General features: G+C 41.2%; 1 long non-coding RNA gene across 1 annotated transcript; it reads right to left on the bottom strand.

Moving 5' to 3' along the window:
- Positions 1 to 2574: 2574 nt before the first annotated feature.
- On the bottom strand, positions 2575 to 3797 carry LOC147725224 (uncharacterized). Its single transcript, XR_015310132.1, has 4 exons — positions 3719 to 3797; positions 3441 to 3598; positions 3274 to 3351; positions 2575 to 2927 (listed from the first exon to the last, which is right to left on the bottom strand). It is a non-coding gene; the product is annotated as an uncharacterized LOC147725224 (long non-coding RNA).
- Between the last annotated feature and the right edge of the window lie 2822 nt (positions 3798 to 6619).

Here is a 6619-nt window from a genome sequence, read left to right as displayed (position 1 = left end):
TCAGATGAACTTGAGGGATGTGATGAACTATAAGGGAAAGAAGGGTGTAAGGAAGGACGAGCAAGTCATAACATTTATGACTGTAAAGAATGATACGTGTTTTTGAATGCATGCAGAGGTGGCTGATAGGAAGGAATCAGATGCATGGCTGCTTGAAGCAAGGATGATTGGAGGAGAAAGAAAAGATGACTTCCTGTGTGGGTGAATCAGAAAATGCATGTGTGGTGTGCATTGCAATATATCATTTGGATGAAAGTGAAATGCAAGTCAAGACGGTGGTTTACCAAATAAAAATGGTGTTAGTTGGTTGTTAAGAAAAAGTAAAGTCGGTATAGTTTAGACATTTAGTAGAATGATAGACGTTTACTTTGGAAGCATGGATGGTATCTTTTTCCTCATAGATAGCAGAGGTGTATGTAGAGCAGACGCTCAGTGGATGAAGAGTGTTACTTTGTTTGAACAGCATGTCCGTGCCAGAGTAGCAAAGAGAGGAAATCCAAATACTAGAAGTTGTGATTGTTCAGAAAATCTCCCTTGACTAATGGTACAATAGTTTACTTTGCAAGCACAGCATATATTGTGTATGTATTGTATAGTTGAAATTATATCAAGCCAAGTCCCTTCCTCCGGCAATTATGGGTACCACACTCACTCCCTATGTTAATAATGTTTTTTCATCTGAGTCAATCATAGGTGGACTATCGCTGTTGTTCACTCAATCTATCAATACAAAGCAACTAAAGTCATCCATCATATAAGCAAAGATCATGTGATCGGCTGGATACATGATCAGAAATGAATAATCTTAATTTTCCTCTTGTAGTACTGAAGGCCCGGGGGGGCAGTGCGAAATATAAATTACATTGAGCAGTAGCCCTTGATGTAACCGAGTATGGCCAGTGCCACCACTATAGAAAAGTAAGACCTTCCCTATCCCCACCTGCATGTACTGCTTAAAGTAATGAGTCTGCGTCATCATGGCTTGTGTCTGTTTTTCTTGGGTGCAAGCTGACTGAGCTGGTATTATGCCGGCAACCACAAGTTAATGTACAAGTAATTTATTTTGCAAAACTAGAGAAAAAAGAAGATGAGTGGTGCACTCTCTGACTCTCGGACTATGTAGTGAGTCCATAGTGCTGCTAGTAGAATTCCTGAAACTCCCACTAATGTTACATGCCTACAAAGACGGTGGAAAGATACATGCCAAAATGTTATACTGTGCTTGCAAGTTGCTAGTATTACTGTGAGACAACTTTCTGTTGAATTATTTTGTGTTATTGTTAAAGAGTATTGGTTACAGTATTTTTCTTTCTTTCTTCATATAGATGCTCCTGAAAAGCTCACCAGAAAGGAGATGGCTGTCCAGGCCAGGGCCCTGAAGCTGAAGGCCATTTGCGCAGAATATCGCTGGCTGTGGGCACGGGAACAGGAGGAGGAGACGGAAACAGCTGCATCTTCCTCCAGTGCCCCAGGTCGAGCAGCCAGCAGCCTCCAGTACGGCGCCATGGTTCGACAGCCTCCCGCCGCCGTCCCTCAGCTGCAACAACCAGCAGCTGCCCCCCGAGAGCATGGATGGCACAACTGCGCCGACTATGCCACCGAGTGGACTACCTGGAGCACACGGTGGAGAAGCAGAAGCACCAGCTCCAGGACCTCCGCAGAGAGCTGCGGGACCACCTGTCCACAGGACACCGCCGGAAGTGACTGTGTTCCTTTCCCCTTTTTTAAAGACTGTTGAAGGGGGGGGGGAATTGGAAGTTGGGGATTCTGTGGGACTTTTTGCGGGACATTGAAATGGACATTTGTTGGAGTTAGGGAGGGGGTGGTTTGGGTCTTTGGACTAGTTTATTTTTGTTAGGGTAACTATATAATTATTTATTTTATATACTTCAACATAGTGTATGCGTTCATATTACTTTGTGGGGTGGTGGGCGGGGATTACTGCACGTTTGGTTTCCTCAAACTTACCAGCATGAATTATCTAAAACGGCCAAAAATGTACAAAAGTGCCACTAACAGAGTTAGTGAATTCATTTGGCCTACTAGTACTTTACTAGTACTACTGTCAGTCTCTCCTCTCCTCCGAGTCCTAGCCCATTATTCTACCACCCAAAAATGCTTATCTTACCTGTGATTTGTGTTTGAGAATAGAGCTAGGCACAGCGCTGGCTGCATGGCAAATGGCGATTACGGTTGCCCATGGCATCCATCCAGGACAGAAATTCCATTGTTGTGGTGGTAGTAGGAGTGGTACCACACTAGCAGTAGGAACATTTGAAAAACAAAAAGAAAAACAATAGACATTGAGTGGCCTGAGAGGAGTATTGGAAGGAACAGTATATTTGTAGCCTAAGCAATGCTGAAGATAAGTATATGAAAAAAAAATGGTATGGATGATTATGGCATGTGAAGATAGAGAGGAACCCCTTGGTACGAGCAAGGGAATTGGGGTTTTAGACCTACGTAAGAAACAGATTGATTCCCTTGGGTTTGTGTACAAGAAAAGCTAGAAAATTAGCTATAACACAGTGTAATAATGCTCCTTAAATTAAAAATGTGCACAACATAAAGAGTACATAACAATTTATTCAAATATTAAAATAGCATACAGTACATTTGTAAAATAGTATGAACACACAATTAAAAACAAATATATATTTTTGTGACCTGCACAAAAGTGTGGGACAGACAAACCTAAATTGTAAAACATAAGACTTGAAAATTTACAAGGCGTACATTCTCAGATAAAGTTTCAAACTGCCCTGGTGTTATAACCTCACAATCTTATATACATCAGAGAGGAACAGCGTGAATTGTACTTGAACTTGCGTCGACGCGTTTCGGTGGTTTTACGTGTGATTCGGTGCCACCTTTATCAAGACTGTTATTTGCGTTGTCTGTCATACAGTCGGATCCTCATCAGTCTCCTAAGATGGATACACATGAAATTAGAGATCTAATTTGCTAAACAAGTTAAATTCCATCTGGTACAGTGATTCTAATCTATCTGTCATATAAGCACACAATGTTATGCTTAGAATAAATGGAAACATCACCTATTTCTTGTATGAAATTAGAGATTCTCTGCACATTTGGGTTAATAACCTTCTTGCAATCAATAGTTGGTGTTCGGTTTCAATTGATATCCCATGTTAAGGGATATTAGTTTGATGGATAAGATAAAGGAGTAGTTAACCCTCTATAGTGGGAAAGACTAATGGAGAAATTCCTATCTAAGTATCATTTTCTCTACACCTATTAGTAGTAGCATACCTGTAGGTTTCCTTAATGTGGCATTTCCTATAGGTTGTGATGGCTGAGATTCTCAGGAATCGTGGGATTTTTTACCATCTACAAGGGGAAGCACATGTAACCATTTTGTTGAGTCTATCATGGCTAATATTTAAGACTTCTTAAATTCTATATTTTAGAAAGCGTACCTGCGGGTAATTTTTAACAGTTCTGTCCCAAATTGATAAGGGGATAGATTTCGAGTCCGTCCAACTCTGGACACTTGTGTAAAAATGGCCAACCACTCTCTGGCAGGCGTCAGGTTAGAAGGCTGGGCTGAATCTGGAAATGGCTCTTGTATACCTTTCTACGGTGTAAACAGAAAGAAGGGCAAAAACTATTTAAAATAAAGTCAACAACTATGTTGATGAATTGGTTGCTATAATGAGACACCTGGATGTAAGAGAATTCTTTGACGGATTCTTACCAAAATTTAGGTCGACTTGGTTTCAAACAATAGTTTAGGAAGGCGTGGTCAGCTGCCTAGTCTTGGTTGTAATCAGGGGTGTTTTAAATAGTAGTATCCCCTATGGAAGTAAGGATAGAGCTCTAATTAGTAACAGATTTAAAAGATTTTAATGTCTAACTCGTTCAGGGACGCCCTGCTTTAGTTGTTCTTACCTGTACGAGCTTCAGCGTAGCTTCTCTATGGGTGTCCGTTTTTCAAGTGAGGGATTGCGAGTAAAACCCGCCTTTCCTCTTATACTTCCTGCTCGGTAGTGATTGGCTATAGGGCGGCTGGCGTGTGAGCCAATGAGAAAATGTTACTGCCAAGTGACTCTATTTGCATGTGAATTATCCTACCATACTTCCTGCTCGGTAGTGATTGGCTATAGAGCAGCTGGCGTGTAAGCCAATGAGAAAGTGCTACTGCCAAGTAACTCTATTTGCATGTGAATTGTCCTACCATAGCGTACTCCTCAGGAACAAGTCTCTGGCGGGCGTTACCTGGGAGTTTCCTGGCTAAACTATGTGCAGTTTCCTATTAGGTCCTCACTCGGGTCCAGAATTTTCGAGCGTCTTGATGAGCGTTGCGGTGGAATTGACACTGACATCACTGGGGGCGGGTTGCTGCCCTGTACTTGTATGTACATTTTAAACTATTTACTTGTTGCGATATATTAGGGGACACGTCAGGAGTTGGCGTGTCCTGGCGGGGTTAAGTATGATGTTAGCCCGGAAATGGAATCCTCGCAAGCGTCTGGATGAGCGCTGCAAAGGAATGGGTGATAATAGGAAATGCCCAATAAAAGTCCGGTAATAGTAGTTAAGATATTATGTTGGCCGGCACGATGTCTGTTGCTAGGGGTATCTATACTATATTAAATAAGAAACTAGATCTACTAGTTATGCCTAGATTCTTTAGGGGAAGTCTACAGATAACATCATCCTCTCCCAAGTTGCTAATAGCTACTTGTAACTGTAATGGGAGGTGCACAGCTGCTATCGGTTATATGACTGTACTTGTATGTACATTTTAAACTATTTACTAGTTGCGATATATTTAAGGACACGTCAGGAGTTGGCGGGGTTAAGTATGATGTTGGCCCGGAAGTGGAATCCTCGCAAGCGTCTGGATGTGCGCTGCAAAGAAATGGATGATAATAGGAAATGCCCAATAACAAGTCCGGTAATAGTAGTTAGGATATTATGTTGGCCGGCACGATGTCTGTTGCTAGGGGTATCTATACTGTATTAAATTAGAAACTAAATCTACTAGTTATGCCTAGATTCTTTAGGGGAAGTCTGCAGATAGCATCATCCTCTCCCAAGTTGCTAATAGCTACTTGTGGCTGTAATGGGAGGTGCACAGCTGCTATCAGTTAAATGACTGTGACAAAGCTAGGTTGTTTGCATTACAAACACTTCGCCCAGTCTTCTCTGGTATTCAGACCCCTATCTATTGTGTCAAGGTAGCAGAAATACCATTGTTCTCTCCTTTTTCTTAATCTATCTATGTCACCCCCTCTTCTGGTTTGTCTTACTTTTTCTAGTATGAACCACCTGAGATCTTCACAGGAGTGCTGCTTCTCTTTGTAATGTTCAGTAAGTGGCGCATTAATTTTGGAAGTGCGTATTGCTGATTTATGCTCCAACACTCTGGTACGGAGCTCTCTACTAGTCTCACCCACGTATCCTAGATTGCATGGGCATAACAGTAGGTACACTATATTTTGGCTACGGCAATTGTTGAAAGTCCTGGGTTTTAGGTCCCTATCGTTGTATTTGAAATTGCTGCCTAAAATGCAGTGTGGGCAGATGGAGCAGGTTCCACATTTGTAATTTCCTAAAGCAGGAGTGCCTGACAGTGTGAGCTGTTGTTCTTTTACGGTGGGGTAAGTGTGCACTAGACTATTTTTTATGGTCTTGTTTCGTCGGAACGAAAATAGGGGTTTACTTAGTTGGGTCTCTCTGTTTTGGTTAAGAATTTTCCAGTTTCTGTTTATTATGTTTTTAATCTGATTGCTCAGGTGAGAAAATTGGGTCACAAAGACTATTCAGAGGCTACAATCGCCAGGATGCTCCCCCCAACCATCCACCTCAGAGCACCACCAAAGAATATATCACGACCAGGAACAAACAATACTGGCGGTAAAAGATTTCCCCATCATCAACCTCTCAAGCAAGGTTCTATCAGAAATAGAGGAAGAAGTACTTCAGAAGGGCTTCAGTTTTGCTCCTACTACTTTCTACCCATTATTTAATCTGGAAAGTGATTTGAAAAATTTCTTTAGAAAAGTTAGACTTAACCATTTTTTTGAAAACCGTGATTATAACCCCCCAGAAAGCGTAACGGGTTTTAAACCTAAGTCAACCTTCTTTCCAAACCTAAACCAATTAGAGAAAAAGGTTGAAGTATTTGAACATATAGTAGAGATGGAGATTAAATCCCTGTACGACAGAACAGCTAGAAATAAAATCAATCACAACCTAACTAAAGAACAAAAAACAGCCCTCATGGACCTCCAAAACAGCAAGGAGATTACTATCAAACCGGCTGACAAAGGGGGGGGGGGTCGTTGTTTTTAACACACAACATTATGAACAAAACATTAGGAATCTATTAAACGTAGAGGAACATTATAAAAGAGCCAGATTGACTGATCTAGACAAATTAAAACTTGACGTCGCACAACTGCTACAGAAAGGAAAAGAAGATGGACTAATAAGTGATAATGAATACAAATTCCTTTACAATAACCATCCAACAATCCCTGCAATATATGGTCTCCCAAAAATACATAAACAGCTGGATAATCCACCAATGAGACCTATCATCAGCAGTATAGGTTCTATTTTAGAACCCTTAAGCCGATATGTAGATTTC

This window comes from Lissotriton vulgaris, chromosome 4_1 (genome assembly GCF_964263255.1).
Source record: "Lissotriton vulgaris chromosome 4_1, aLisVul1.2, whole genome shotgun sequence".
Taxonomy (NCBI): domain Eukaryota; kingdom Metazoa; phylum Chordata; class Amphibia; order Caudata; family Salamandridae; genus Lissotriton; species Lissotriton vulgaris.
The sequence above is the reverse complement of the archived record's forward strand: the minus strand, read 5'-3'. Positions and strand labels throughout refer to the sequence as shown.